Here is a 16,546-nt window from a genome sequence, read left to right on the forward strand (position 1 = left end):
AACAGCTGGCGAGGGCATAGCTCAACTGAGAAAAGATTGTTAAAATGATTTCTGTCAAACCTAATAGTTGAGACAAAGTTTACAAGCACCCATGGCTCTTGAAATCAACCATTTCATAGAAACACAGCAATTGCTACTGATTTCTACCAACCTGGTAATTGCATAATATAATAATATTGCTAATTAATCATAGCAATCAGTCACAAACAATTAATCTAAAACAGGCCCAGACACGATGCAAGCAAAACTCGTGTGGCAACCATAAGTCCAAATTTCCTTTCCCACCCAAACATGCTGCACTTACCACACTTTGCACATGTATTGTGGTGTGGAGTATCTATGAGGTGTACAATCAGCATGGAGAATGTACCAAACACTATGTAGATTTTGCCAATGTGAAGTTATTCTGAAGTTTCCATGCAAACTCATTAGTATAAGACAAAGCATAGTATCTCCCTCGAATCAATATAGCAGCATAATCGATCATAATTGCTTTGTAACTGGAACAGCCTTCTCCAGCATCACAGACGAGTGGGACTGCCAGGAAATGAACATTCTTCATTTTTTTGAACAAGGAAGATCAATTGACTGATTTAATGATCTTGGTTTTACTTTTTAATTCCTTTGATTGACTCTTGGTCACTGCTGTCTTCAGTTGACTAAATCACTACCGTCAAGCCAGAGACTCCTATGTGGCTTCAATTGACTGCGGGTCACAGCTCATATATACCAAGAGATGATCGATTTAAAGTAATTCAAAGTAATCACAGCAGCAGGAGAAACAGATCTGGGTCAGTCTTCAATTGACTGCCTGGTCACTGGAGGTACAGGTGATTAATGCTGGATCCATGTAACGATGCGCTGGATTTTATAGCCCCTGCCATGTGAGTTTTCAGGTGGGGACACAGAAAATATGATCCCACCTATCTCCAATCTGGTCTCCATATTAAGGTTGGCCTGGGGGGATAGAAATCGATAGTGCACTCACCATTTTGAAACATGTCATTAATGGGCAATTCAGTTTACAAGTCAATTGATCTGAAAATTACACTGCCCATGCCATAGTGCTGTTGGGATGGGCAGGCAGGTAAGAGTGGGGAATCTGCTTTTCCACCATCTGGGGTGAACAAGCAGGAAGGAAGGAACAGTGCATCTTTCAGGAGCTGCTCGGTGTGCATCGGGGCATCCCTACCACCGAAGATGAAATCTCCGTTTTGTGCCTCCTCACCAAATCGCACTAGTCCCTCCCTGGGGATAATTGATCACTTCCCGCTAAAAAGTCTGGGGCTTACCTTATTCCGGGATCCTTGAAGCCTGTTTTCAGTCCAACTGCGGCCACTACTGAGTTCCTGCACTATTGGGAAAGTCAGAACTGCCAGCCAATAAATTTAGCGCTGTAACGGGGGCAGAGGGCAGCATGGGGGGGAATGAAACATAGAAACATAGAAAACTACAGCACAAAACAGGCCCTTCGGCCCACAAGTTGTGCCGAACATATCCCTACCTTTTAGGCCTACCTATAACCCTCCATCCTATTAAGTCCCATGTACTCATCCAGGAGTCTCTTAAAAGACCCTATTGAGTTCGCCTCCACCACCACTGACGGCAGCCGATTCCACTCGCCCACCACCCTCTGTGTGAAAAACTTTGCCCCTAACATTTCCCCTGTACCTACACCCCAGCACCTTAAACCTGTGTCCTCTCGTAGCAGCCATTTCCACCCTGGGAAAAAGCCTCAGAGTCCACCCGATCTATGCCTCTCAACATCTTATATACCTCTATTACGTCTCCTCTCATCCTACGTCTCTCCAAGGAGAAAAGACCGAGCTCCCTCAGCCTATCCTCATAAGGCATGCCACTCAATCCAGGTAACATCCTTGTAAATCTCCTCTGCACCCTTTCAATCTTTTCCACATCCTTCCTGTAATGAGGCGACCAGAACTGAGCACAGTACTCCAAGTGGGGTCTGACGAGGGTCTTATATAGGGGGGGAATGATCAATATGCCCTCCCAATAAAATTCAGCCTCACGGGTGCCTGTGTACTCGAACATCTGGGCCAATGTTGTGAATATCCCCAAACAGGAACAATCAATGGAAACTCACTATTCCACTTGGGTGGAGGACATGACCGGTTTTCTAGACACAGACTGCTTCAAGCGAATTAATTTTTGAATCGCAAACATTAAAAGATCAAATATCTAAGCGCAAAATGATTATGCAGCTCACTTCCACACAATAATCCTCACTCTTCAGCGCTATTTTATTCAATTCCATCCAGATTAAGTTGGAGAGAAATTATTTGAAACTCTGGGCCTGTATCTCCAAATTACCGATTTAACAGATCATGCAGATTATTACTCCTTTTTTCCCAATTTTAAATCAAGTGCAGGCGGAGTACAAGCGATGATTCTTTTTTGGGCAGGCATTCTACTCTTATTATGCTGTCAATATTTCCATTGCTTTGACAGCTGCTGCATTTTGTGCCAACGGTCAACGCTATCTGAGTTTAACATGTTCAGATTGGGAACTGAGGTCAAATTCATTGGATTACTTGTCCTGTCCAATGGAATACGAGTCAAGTAATATACTGTATCACATAATCAAATCTTGAAAATCAAGTGAATTTCGGTTCACTATTTTATTAAATGCAACTCAATTAATGTTAAGATATTGGGAAATTTACTTTTAAGTTTCTGTTGTACTTTAATGAAAATCTAGGTTCTTTGAAAGCTATTAAGAATCAAATTAACCTCACTGTAATTACCAGTACTTAACTTTATTGTTGCATTGATTCCATCCTTCCAATTGCAATTAAATAATGCAGTGTTATTAATAAAGCTCTGTGTCTGCCTTGACCTTTAATATCTTTGGACTGTAGAAGTTAAGTTGTGCTTTGGGTCAGTTTTGTATTGTGGTTGTATTATGGACAGATCTGGTTTGTTAATAATCAGTGCTGTCTGGGTTGTTATGTAGCAATCTGACAGAAGCTAATTTAAGCATCATATGCAAGATCCTAGATCAGATCCAACATCCTGGCAAAGCTCCTCTTGATCCTTTCTCAAGTCTTTACATATTTCCTAAAGCGATGACCAGAATTGTCAACCACACTCCAGCTGAGAGTGATTTACAAAGATCCAGAATTATTTTTTTAAATATTATATTCCATTATTTATAAACCAAGTAACTTGTATGCTTTTTTAAAAACTTTATCAACTTGTCCCGCCACCTTTTTATTGTTGCAATTGCCTCTCTAAAGAACATGTTTTATATCTAGGTTGCTGTATCAGGTCTGAAATTCTCCTCCAGGTATTTTCTGGCCACCAGCTACTGTCTCTACCCCTTTCCCCCACCATCCAAATGTTGGGTTCTGTGAATTATTAACTGTTACTTTGTAAATAGATGAAATACTACATGTCAGTATATTTTCACAGGATGTAGGTGTCACTGGATAGGTCAGCATTATTGCTCCTCCCTGATTGCTCTTAAGAAGGTCATGATGAGTTGCCTTCTGAAACTGCTGCAGTCCATGAGGTGTAGGTACATCCACTGTGCTGTTGGAAGAGCATTCCAGGTTTTTGACCCAGTGACAGTGAATGAACGGCGATCCAGGTCAGGATGCTGAGTGGCTTGGATGGGAATTTGCATCTGCTGCCCTTTCCGTCCTAGGTGGCAGAAGTCTCAGGTTTGGAAGGTGCTGTCGAAGGAGAACTGTGAGTTCTTACAGAACCTCCTGTAGGTGTTACACACTGCTGTTACTGTGCATCAGCAGTGGAGATGAATGTTGAAGTGATGAATGGGGTGCCAATTATGTCGGCTGCTTATTTTCTGGAAGGTGTTGAGTTTCTTGAATGATGTTGGAGCTGCACTCATCCAGGCCAGTGGAGAATATTTCATCGCACTTCAGACTTGTGCCTTGTAGATGGTGGACAGGCTTTAGGAGTCAGGAGGTGAGTTACTCACCACCGAATTCCCAGCCTTTGACTTGATCTTGTAGTTATTGCATTTTTTGGCTAGTCCAGTTCAGTTTCTGGACAATGATAACTCCCCAGGATGTTGATAATGGGGGATTCTGTGATGGTCATGCCATCGAATATCAAGGCAAAATGGATGGATTCTCTCTTGTTGGAGCTGGTCATTGCTTGACATTCATTTGGTACACGTTATTTGCCGCCTATCCGGCCAAGTCTGGATTTTGTCCATGTCTCGCTGCATAGAGCATGGATTGCTTCAGTATCTAAGGAGCTGAGAATGGTGATGAGTATTGTGCAATCATCAGCAAACAACCCCACTTCTGACCTATGATGGAGGGAAGTCATCGGTGTAGCAGCTGAAGATGGTTGCGCCTGGGCCACTACCCTGAGAAACCTCTGCAGTGATGTGCTGGGATTGAGATGATTGACCTCCAACAACTAAAACCATCTTCTTTTGTTCTAATTATGACTACAAACAGGGGAGAGTTTTACCCCTAATTCCCATTGATTCTAGTTTTGCCAAGGCTCATTGATGCCACACTCAGTCAAAGGCTACTTTGATGTCAAGGGCAGTCACTCTCACATCATCCACTTGAGTTCAGCATTTTTGTGCATGTTTGGGCCAGGCTGTAATGAGATCAGGAGCTGAGTTGCCCTGGCAAAACCCAAACTATATCAGTAAGCAGTCTGATGACCTCTTCCATCATTTTGCTGATGATTGAGAGTAGAACGATGAGGCGTTAATTGTCCAGATTGGATTTGTCCTGATTTTATGTACAGGACATACCTGGGTGATTTTCCACATTGTTGGGGAGATTCCAATGTTTCAACTATACAGGAACATCTTGGCTAATGGTGTAGCTAGTTCTGGAGCACAAGCCTTCAGTACTATTGTTGGAATGGTGTCAGGGCCCATAGCCTTTGCAGTATCCAGTGCATTCAGCCATTTCTTCATATCACATGGAGTGAAACAAATTGGGTTAGGGCTGGCATCCGTGATGCTGGAGATCACAGGGGGAGGCCAAGATGGATCATTCTCTTGGCTGAAGATGGCTGTGAATGCTTCAGCTTTGAGTTTTGCACTGATGTTCCGGGGGTCCCTCATCTTTGAGGATGGGGATATTTGCGGAGCCTCCTCCTCCTGTGAGTTGTTTCAGTGTTCATCACCATTCACAATTGGATGGGGTAGAACTGCAGAGCTGTACTTCTACTGGTGGCTCACAGCACCTCATAGATGCCCTGGCCTGATTTGCTAGATCTGTTTGAAATATATCCCACTTAGCATGGTGGTAGTGCCACACAACATGAAAGAGGGTATCCTCAGTGAAAGGACAGGACTTCATCTCCACAAGGATTGTGTGATCACTCCGACAGATATTGTCATGTACAAATGCATCTATGACAACTTCATCTTAATAACATCATAAGACATTTTATTAGTCCATAATGGAATGAATTAAAACAAATATTACTTCAGTATAATTTATACTGTATGAGAAAAAGCAGCTGATTGGTTAGCAAGTTATCTCTGAATGATTAAGTGTTGCCATCAAGAATGTCCCAGGGAACTATTGTCCCCAACTTTAGTTCAAAAGTGGCACAATGTCTGAACATGTTCCTTTTGACTGCAGAGGATAGGTCCTTGCATATGAATATATGAAGCTTCTCTGCAACATAAGTAAGTTATATTGTGAATCCAACTGATAATCATAAATTGGTTGTTAATGTACTTCTCAGCACATTCAGGATTGTTCAGTAAGTGCCACCAAATTTCAGAATCACATCCAATGTTAGACATTATAATCGGAATTTTGCAAGCACAGGCCGTTTGCGTACAGTCAGTACTCTACTGATTGCCAACAGCTGCAAACTTGTGCAGTTTGATATAACCCACCAGTCACCAGGACATATAACCTACATACCTGGCATCATGTCGGCACTGAAATTCATATGCCATTTTACTCATTTGTAGAGAAGGTGGAACTTCTTTTTGGCTTGATGGCAACATCCTGTGAATGGAAATCAGTAAATATATCCTCTGCATATTGGAAATATGCACGGGAAGGAGGTTAGGGATCATTACATTGAAAACATGTTTCTCGTGGACACCAACAAAAGTGTTAGTGAGAGCTCAGCCAAGAGGAAATTCCATGGTATTGCTATGTATTTGGGTATATGTGATGCCATTAAAGTTGAACTCAACTGTATGAGTTGCTATGTTCGTAAATACAATGGATACAGATTTAGAAAATGGCAGCACATCTAGATTGTCACAATATAGTACAAATATCTAAAGCTTCCTTGAGCTGCACATTAGCGAATAGTATCACAATGTCAATTGAGCTAATAGACAAGGCATTGCTGTCGATATACAGCAATACTCAAGTTCTGTACAATCAAACAACTATCCAATATAATTATGTGTTGTTTATCACTTCAGGTCGGGCCGCATAATTGAATTGTACAGGGGGACGAGAATCTGCCAAGATGCACATAATTGACAACAATAAATTGTGTAACTGAGAATTAAATCACTCTCAGAAGCTCCATCTGAATATGTGATACAAAATAATATAGCGTGGGTGGGACGCATTTCCAAAGAGTAAGATATCTTGAGGTTGAGATGACATTAATAAAGTATTCAAAATGTTACCTCACTGGTTATAATGCAACCTCAACCTTCCACAGTGTTGCTGTATTGTTACATACTTTCGGAAACAATTTATCCTATGTGCATTTGTGTATATAAGGCGAAAGATACAGCTCTGTCAAGATTTTAAATATATTAGTGTCTAAGAATCCACATGATAAAATATAATTTGCAAGCCTATTTTTCAATAGTAAAATAAATATTCATTATGAGGGCCCATTCTGTGCTCCAACACTTCCAGGAAGCAGCATCCACAGGGAGCACATTTCAGGCGCACAGACTGTGATTTTCTGCCCATTAAATGTAATGGATGGAAAATTACAGACTGTGCACCAATAATTCCTGCATTGTGCCTCCTGCAAGAGATACTCCCCTCTGGGAGTGCAGAATTGATCTTTATGTTATTTTTTAATGCATTCAGATAATCTAAAAATGATTTAAGAGGTCTTTGATTTGGACCGTTATCACCTAAAATGTAAAGCTATCGGATGTAACATTCTTATTTCCTGAGAATGGATACGGGATTGTTTTTTAAAAAAATAACCCTATAAAATTGTAACTAGCCTGTAATCAGAATTCATTTTCGAGCATCGATTAAATAGTTTGGAGAGAAGAATATGTTAGCAGCATGAAAAAAAACAAACCAATTAAAAATAGATCTGCTCCAAAGTGGACTAGCCAAGCACCCTGGCCAAACCTTAGTCTGGCACCAGCAGACATTACTAATTATATAAGACAGTCATTACAGGTAAACAATCACTGCTCAGAAAGAGGAGGAAAATCCTTTCATCTTGGTATTTTTTAAAGCTGGATAACCAATCCACCTTTAATTTCAGTGTAAAGTAAGCTCTATATACTACTCTCAAGAGAAAAGAACATAATAATTCATCTAATGATTTTGTTTAAAGGTTTTCATTGCACCGATTCTTTCTTTTGCTGTCAAGGAACACTTAATATCCAGTTTCTCTAATCCAATGCTGCATAAAGAGCTTCATTATGTTAAAATTATTGGAGCCAGAAAAACAAAACAGCACAGGTAGGACAAATCTGAAACCAGATACTGGTTTAACCTTTATATATAGTGAAAATGTTTTCAATCTTAAAGCAGAAGCTGTCTCACGTTGCCCAGTGTTCAATGACACACTGTATTTGCTTTCAGAGAGAGATGGGTTCAATTGGGTAGCTCAAGAACAGGTTTTAAGATCCACCCAGCTCAAAAGCATTTTTATCCTGGGCTGGCATGCGGATTACATTACTCTAACCTGACACTGTCTGCTACACACACAGCATCATTTATTCATGAAAAATGTGGAAAAATCTCTGCTTTGTTGATGGCTAAAACCATTCTCACATTCTGTCTAACACTGGTTTTATTTGTATTAACAATGAAAGTTATTACAACACCCTTATTTGAATGCTATCCTGATAAGTGGCTAACACGCCACAGACAGAGAATAGTATAATTGCATTATAGTATAATATAGCCTCATAACCATGCCACATCATGACAATAATAGAACTATTCAATAAAGAAATCAATAAATATTAATGAATTACAGCCTATCCTCCGGCTTTTAAAGCCAAGCTTGTCATCATTTAACCACTACATCTTGATTCCCTTCACCTCCGTTCCTTCTCCTCTTAACCTTAGTGCTATAGATCCTGATCCTTCATTTAGAAATCTGAGTAAAAGATATAAATGGCAAATCATTCAGGAAAAGCTCACATTTGAAAATTGGCAGTAAAGCTTGTCTGATATTTTACATTGCACACTTGTACCCTTCAAATGCACCTTACTGTTTTTTATTCATTTTTGGTATGTTCTTGGGGTTGCTGGCACGTGTAATATTTATTGGTCCTCCCAAATCGCCCTTAAGAAGATGGGGGTGAGCCAACCTCTTTCATCTACGTAGTCCATAAGGTGTAGGTACATGGGGAGATCTATTCTAGGATTTTGACCCAGTAACAGTGAAGGAATGATGATATATTTAAAGTCAGGAGGGTGTGTGATTCAGAGGGAAGCTCGAAGTGGTAATGCTCATGGCATCGGCTGCCCTTATCCTTCTAGCTGCTAGAGGTTGCATGTTTGTCAAATATCTGACCACTGACTTCACAATCAGAATAAGACATTCCATCAATCACCATAAAACAGTGTTTTTGGGATCTTCGAACATGAGTATAACTTAACAGCCCACTGTGTACCCTAACGTTTCAACAATTGTATCTTTTTCCAAAAGTTACTATACTAACAATTAAAACATGTAAATAAAACTGCAGTTTAGCATCAAGATTACACAGCCATAAACTCAGAAAGCACATATATTACATTCTAACGTAAGTTGAAGCAGCAGTGCTTAACTCAATGTATTTCATTCAAGTTAGTTTATCAACACGACTTTATAAAACTTCTTTGAGTAAGAACACATTAGCCATTCTAACATAAAAGACATTAGCCGGAATTCTCCAGCCGTTCACTCCCTGCCACCGCTGCCAGCGGGAATGCAGAGTTTGGAACTCACAAATCCCCATTCACTGCAGTGGGACTGGAGAATCCCAGCTGCAGGCGAGGTCAGAGAATCCTGCCCATTGTAAATTAGATTGAAGATTAATTTAGAATGACTTTTTGGAAAAAGATTTACTTGGAATGACTTTGGGCCCCAAACATCTAAACACAACATTAGAAAATAACAGAGGGTGAATTGAATTTTTAAAAATACTAGTGTAAGGAGTATGGAAACTAAGTGTACCCTAGTAAGAAGAATAAATGCCACACATTGGTTCAAATAAACAATGAACACAAAGCAGAATTGTATTAAAAGATATAAATGATAGTGAAGACCAATAACCATATAAAAAACAGCTGAGGATATTAAAAATGAATGAGGTAAAAGGTACAATGATAGATAGATGAAAATAGGGGGAGTATTTTTTTTCTACGATAGCATCAACCTCATGAGTCCTTCGATGGGTTAATTGAGCAAAAATGTTATGGGGAGATCACGAAATGACAGATGCGTGTAATGACATCTTCATACAATTTCTTACAACAGTGTAGACAAATTCCAAATCCAGCCAAATTGGTCTTTAAGGGATAAGTTAAGTCAAAGTATTCTATAATAGTTGAATGAATTCTTCAGATTAATGAAGACTGCAGACAGATTCAAATTGGCTTAGGCATCTATAATGTATGTGAAGGACACTAATGTCTATAGAATGAAGAAACAAAAGGAATTAATCAGGTAATAATCCATCTACTGATGAGCTTAATGTCCATTGAATTGCTGTTAATCTTCTAGCAAAATGTAATATGTGGTTTGGTGTTAATAATGTTGACATATGCTGGTGATGGATGTTTAAAAAGACAACAGAACTTACAAATTTGCAATTTAACAATAACAATTCAACTAACTATTGGAGAGGTGGGTACAAAATCAAACAGTTCTCAAATTGTAACATTGCAGATTTATCAGATGTTTAAGATATTGATCAGTACATTGAAAATCATTTGTTATTAAATCATGCAGAATATAACACGATAAATATGGAACATAACTCTTCTGGTGTATGATGAGACAGTAAGAAGTCTCACAACACCAGGTTAAAGTCCAACATGTTTATTTGGCAGTACTAGCTTTCGGAGCCCCTTCTTCAGGTGACTCACAGTGTTAGTCCCTTCCCTGCCAGCGAAATATCAATCCCCACCTCATCCACAAACAATGGGAGCAGCCCCTGCCCTTCCCAATAGAAGGGCAGCCTCCCAACCCACCACTAAATGTTGTTTGGGCCACCCCACCCACCACACAGGCATGAGCGTAACCCAATTGTTCTGCAATCAATCGGAGGCCTGACCACCCCCCCCCACAATCCCAACAAGAGAGATGCATCAAAATGGGGGCTGCAATGGCCCTGCCCCCTCAGCTCTCCCTTCAAGCCCCACCTTGGCAGTGCCAACCTTGTATTGCTTTCTGGCACCCTATCAATGACATCCTATCAATTACACCCTTGTCATTGACAGGCTGTCACTGACAGGGTGCTGGGGGAATGCTAACAGGGGGAGTGATGCCAGCCTCTTCTATGGCTGAAAGCTACCTCCACTGCAGGAACACGATTCCAGCATAAGTGGTTAAAGATGACTTGCCATGAAAATAAAACAGTCAAAGTCTTCAGATCAAAGAACAAACCTGTTTATAAGCATTGAGAATGGGAAAGAGGAAGTTAAAGTTCATGCCTGCTGTTAATAGTCTGGACCTGTCAATCAGAACAAGCCTGTTTATTAACATTGCACTTAGAAAAGACAAAGTACTTGAGGCCTACTGGATTGTATCAATGATAACCTGTTTGATCTACTCTGGAGCTATCTATCAACACAGTTCAAAGTGCCCAGGCTGCACCTGCAGCTCATCCAAGCTACAAAAGGGAATCCCCCTAGTGAAACTGATATCTCCAGTTAGTCAGAGCACTTCAAAGGATTTTGCTCACACCTGGGGCTTCTGAGAGAGAGCAAGGGCAATCCCTTCTGTGGATGGCTTCCAGATGTCCAGGAGGCATGCAATGTATAGTGAGTGACCAGGCCACTTCAAAGTTTTCACAATATACAGACAGGAATGAATAGGGCAGCACGGTGGCACAGTGGTTAGTACTGCTGTCTCACAATGTCAGGGACTCAGGTTCAATTCCAGCCTCGGGTCACTATCTGCATGGGGTTTGTACATTTTCTCCGTGTCTGTGTGGGTTTCCTCCAGGTGCTCCAGTTTCCTCCCACAGTCCAAAAATGTGCGGGTTAGATTGATTGGATGCGATAAATTGACCCTAGTGTCGGGGGATTAACAGGGTAATTATGTGGGGTTATGGGGATAGGGCCTGGTTGGGATTGTGGTCAGTGCAGACTCGATGGGCTGAATGGCCTCCTTCTGCATGGTAGAGATTCTATGATTTTTAACAGACAGCTATCCAATTTTACCATGCTAAGAGTGATCTCCACTTTTCCCATGGCTAGAAGGGGTAGTCCAGCCACAAGACCTCCATTCTAGGGGAAAGTCCTAAGGTCAACCCCTTCCAAGCCCACCCAAACCACAAGTCCCTTGCAGCCTTTTAGTGGCCAAGGGGCATGTGGGCACAGAACCTAGCTCCTTGCCCTCATCAGAGCCCAAAGTGCCAGGTCCACTCTTGTCATAACCTGTATTGCTTGTTGCCCACTAGACTTCCCAACGGAGGCAGCAGCAGCATACCAGGAGGCCAGAGTAGCTGGCCTCAAACCTGGTAATAAGATGCTAATTTATTTTTAGGGTATTCATGAGGTCCCCCCGCCCATTCTGGGTGGGCCAGGAGAATCACAATGGGCTTGACATCCACCTCAATTCCTGTTTTGACCTTCATGCCCAGTTCAACAGGCCAGCGCTGAACCCACCTGCAGCTAACCGGAGCAGGGAATCGCCCTCAATTAATAATTATACCGAAAGCATAGACTAGCAAGGCAGGCAGCTTATGCAATGAAATGTTGTGATCTGGAATGCATTGCCTGAAAGGATGGTGAAAGCAAATTTAATTGTAACGTGCAAAAGTGAATTGGGTTTTAACAGGAAAACCTTGCAGGACTATGTGGAAAAAACAAGGGAGTATATATGGATAGCTCTCACAAAGGGCTTGGAGGGCCAAAGGGCCTGATCCTGTGCTGTACTTTTCTTTGTTCTTTGAATAACTCAAGCATGATGGACCAATTGGCCTCCTTTAGTGTCCTATAATTCTATGAATTACATATTCAACACCGGCACCAGAAAAAAAAATCATTTATGGAGCAAAAACTGCATTATCATCAGAGATCTTCATAAACAAAAATTGTCGAATTGGAATGAATAAGAGCCCACACAGAATGATGGCTGTCTGTGCTGAATTGGAATGTGGATTGTGGATGAGCAGCCTATCTAGAATGATGGGCAGTGGCCATACTGAACCGTCCAATCTATGTTGCTGCTGGATTTGTCAGACTGCTACAAAACTGAGAAAACCAAAGCCAGAAGCGAACAGAGGAGATTTTTTTTTGACAACTTTAAAGATATTACAAGTAAATAAAGTATTTTGGGAACTCTGAGAAAGACGGGTTTCTAAGATCTGAAGCATTCTCTCGATGAAGATCACTCCTCAGGTGTCGCTCTGCAGGAAGAGTGGAGCTACAGGTGAAGTAAATAGTACCTGCCACATTCCCTACAGAAAGACCTTCAAATATCTCCATAGGGCTCCAAACAGTTCTTTCCCACAGCAACATGGAGCAGATTTGTTGATTTTTTACCAATGTGTTCAGTGAAATAATTAAGGAGCTTGCCTGCTCTGTTAACTAGTTCAGAGAACAATCTTAAATTGTATTTACATAGGGCATTTAACATAATGAAATATAACAAAATATATCAACAAAGATGATTGATGAGGGTAGGGCAGTGGGTGTTGTCTACATGGACTTCAGTAAGGCCTTTGACAAGGTCCCTCATGGCAGACTGGTGCAGAAGATGAAGTCGCATGGGATCAGAGGTGAGCTGGCAAGGTGGATACAAAACTGGCTCGGTCGCAGAAGACAGAGGGTAGCAGTGGAAGGGTGCATTTCTGAATGGAGGGCTGTGACAAGTGGTGTTCCACAGGGATCAGTGCTGGGACCTATGCTGTTTGTAATATATATAAATGATTTGGAGGAAAATGTAACTGGATTGATTAGTAAGTTTGCGGATGACGCTAAGGTTGGGTGGATTTGCGGATAGCGATGAGGACCATCAGGGGATACAGCAGGATATAGATCGGTTGGAGACTTGGGTGGAGAGATGCCAGATGGAGTTTAATCCAGACAAATGTGAGGTAATGCATTTTGGAAGGTATAATACAGATAACAAATATACAGTAAATGGCAGAACCCTTAAGAATATTGATAGGCACAGGGATCTGGGTGTACAGGTACACAGGTCACTGAAAGTGGCAATGCAGATGGAGAAGGTAGTCAAGAAGGCATACGGCATGCTTGCCATCATCAGCCGGAACATTGAGCTTAAAAATTGGCAAGTCATGTTGCAGCTTTATAGAACCTTAGTTAGGCCGCACTTGGAATATAGTGTTCAATTCTGGTCGCCACACTACCAGAAGGATGAGGAGGCTTTGGAGAGGGTACAGAAAAGATTTACCAGGATGTTGCTTGGTGTGGAGGACATTAGCTATGAGGAGAGTTGGAGAAACGGTTTGTTCTCACTGGAACGACGGAGGTTGAGGGGCGACCTGATAGAAGTCTACAAGATTATGAGAGGCATGGACAGAGAGGGTAGTCAGAACCTTTTTCCCAGAGTGGAAGAGTCAATTACTAGGGGACATAGGTTTAAGGTGTGAGGGGCGAGGTTTAAAGGAAATGTACAAGGCAGATTTTTTACATAGAGGGTGGTGGGTGCCTGGAACTTGCTGCCGGGGGAGGTAGTGGAAGCGGATACGGTAGTGACTTTTAAGGGGCGTCTTGACAAATACATGAATAGGATGGGAATAGAAGGATATGGTCCTCGGAAGGGTAGGGGGTTTTAGTTAAGTTGGACAGCATGGTCAGTGCAGGCTTGGAAGGTCTAAGAGCCTGTTCCTGTGCTGTAATTTTCTTTGTTCTTTGTTCTTTCTATTTCACGGGTGCATTATAAATCAAAGTTTGCACTTAGCCATGGAGAGAGATACACTGTACCTAAATCAAGAAACACCAGGGCCGGGATTCTCCCCAAAAAATTCTAAGCCCCCAATTCATGTGAAAACAGGAGTAACTCCCGTTGGTTTATTTAGTGTGATTTTCAAATGGAATCTCCCACATTCTGAGCATTGCAGAGTGCCCTAGCGGGATTCCCTCTGCAAATCCTGGGGCGGGGCCTATTCCTGCTGGAGAGGCTGGCAGCATAGCACTGAACAGGCCATTGCACACGCGCCAACCTGTCAATGGCGAGATCGGAGCATGCGCAGTAGCCCCACACTGCTGGCCTCCCGATTGCTGGCCAGCCCGATCACTAGCCAGGCACGTGACCCTGTATTGCTGGCCGTGTGAATCCTCCCACCCGCCTGATCACTGGCCTCCCAGACCTCTCCAGGCAAGTCCCGATGCCCTTCCCTCCGGCCAGTCCTGACCTCCTGAACCACACCACCAGCAGCCCCAAACCCACCGCCCCCCCAGCAATCCTGGCCCTCCCCCCCCACCCAACCAGCAGCCCTGACCCCCCAGCAGCCCTGATACACCCCCTATCTGTATGGTCAGCCCCAATCACCGTTGCCCCTCCCTCTGCCACTGATTCCGAATGCAGAGTGGCAGCGGGACCTCCCCACCCACACCGATTGCCCCCTAATAGTCCGGGCCCCCAATATGCCCCCCCCACCTCTGATCACACCCCCACGGCACTGCCCAATGCCTGGTGGGCAGTGCCAAGGTGCCCTTTGGGCATTGTCAGTTTGCCCCTTGGGTATCATAGAATCATTGAAACCCTACAGTGCAGAAGGAGGCCATTCGGCCCATCGAGTCTGCACCAACCACAATCCCACCCAGGCCCTACCCCCATAGCCCTACATATTTGCCCATTAATCCCTCTAACCTACGCATCTCAGGACACTAAGGGGCAATTTTAGCATGGCCAATCAACCTGACCCGCACATCTTTGGACTGTGGGAGGAAACCGGAGCACCCGGAGGAAACCCACGCAGACACGAGGAGAATGTGCAAACTCCACACAGACAGTGACCCAAGCCGGGAATCGAACACAGGTCCCTGAAGCTGTGAAGCAGCAGTGCTAACCACTGTGCTACCGTGCCACCCTAGTGTAGCGCCAGGGGCCAGGCTGGCACTGCCTGCGGGGCACCATCCTTAACCCCAAGTTCCTGGGGGGCTTCCATGGCCTCTCTTCGCTCCAAGGGGTCGGGCCGCCTGCTCCCCGTTAGTGAATGGAGCAGTAGTAAACCCGTTAGAGTGAACCATCCCGGTGGGTGGGGGGAGAGGCTAGCGGGCCCAGAGACTTCAGGCCCAGGCCTGCTAATGAGATGGAAATTCAAATTGAAATATTGAAATCAGCTCCGTGCCGGAAACCTGCTAATGCTACACATCTTGGCCCCGGAGATGCATGGAGGCCATGGCACCCAGCGGGAAGCACAGCGGGCGGGGGGGGGGGGGGGGGGAGACTAGCAGGCCCGTAACTGCTAATCAAATGCAAATACTCATTTCAATGTTGAAATCAGCTCTGCATCAATTTGTGGCACAGGGCACTGATGGCACTGGAAATCTTAGTGCCAGAACCAGACTTAAAACTAAACGATACATTTTTAACCTTTTTGTTGATTCCATCATTAATTTTGTTGTGATTTGTGCCTGTGTACTATTGTAATGTAAATACGGTGCTTGGAGGTGCAAGGGTTAAGATAGGTCTGGAGAATAAAGGCATGATGGACAGAGTCACATGGTAAGAGACTCTAGAGAAAAGTTTCGAGCAGTCCAGAGCAGAACTCTGAAAGCTGCCTACCTCCAGTCCCATCGGCTCAGTAGTTGCAGCAGCTGAAAGATAACTGCAGGAAAAAAAAATGGTAAGAAAAAGGCTAAGTGTTAAACGTAGAAGCCCGCAGAATTTAAGAGATAGCAAACTTTTTTTTCCAATTGGGACAAGTAAAACTTTCCAGTAAAAGAAAGGAATCGCTGCTGTTCTGAAGATTGATCAGAAAAGGCACTAAGAATAAAATGAAGGGTTTTTTTTTAGAAAATCCCCTGCATGGCAAGCAAAGCAAAATGTTGAAATCCTAGTTTTAAAAGCATTCTAAACTGAAGGGAACTATCCTCAAACATTCTCATTTTAAATAAGAAGAGCAGATTTAAGCTTCAAGTCCAGTTCGGTCGGAAGCTGCAATTGATTCATTGATACATTTGTGGGAAAATACACCTGCAAAGTTTAT

This window comes from Mustelus asterias, chromosome 6, assembly GCF_964213995.1.
Source record: "Mustelus asterias chromosome 6, sMusAst1.hap1.1, whole genome shotgun sequence".
Lineage (NCBI taxonomy): Eukaryota > Metazoa > Chordata > Chondrichthyes > Carcharhiniformes > Triakidae > Mustelus > Mustelus asterias.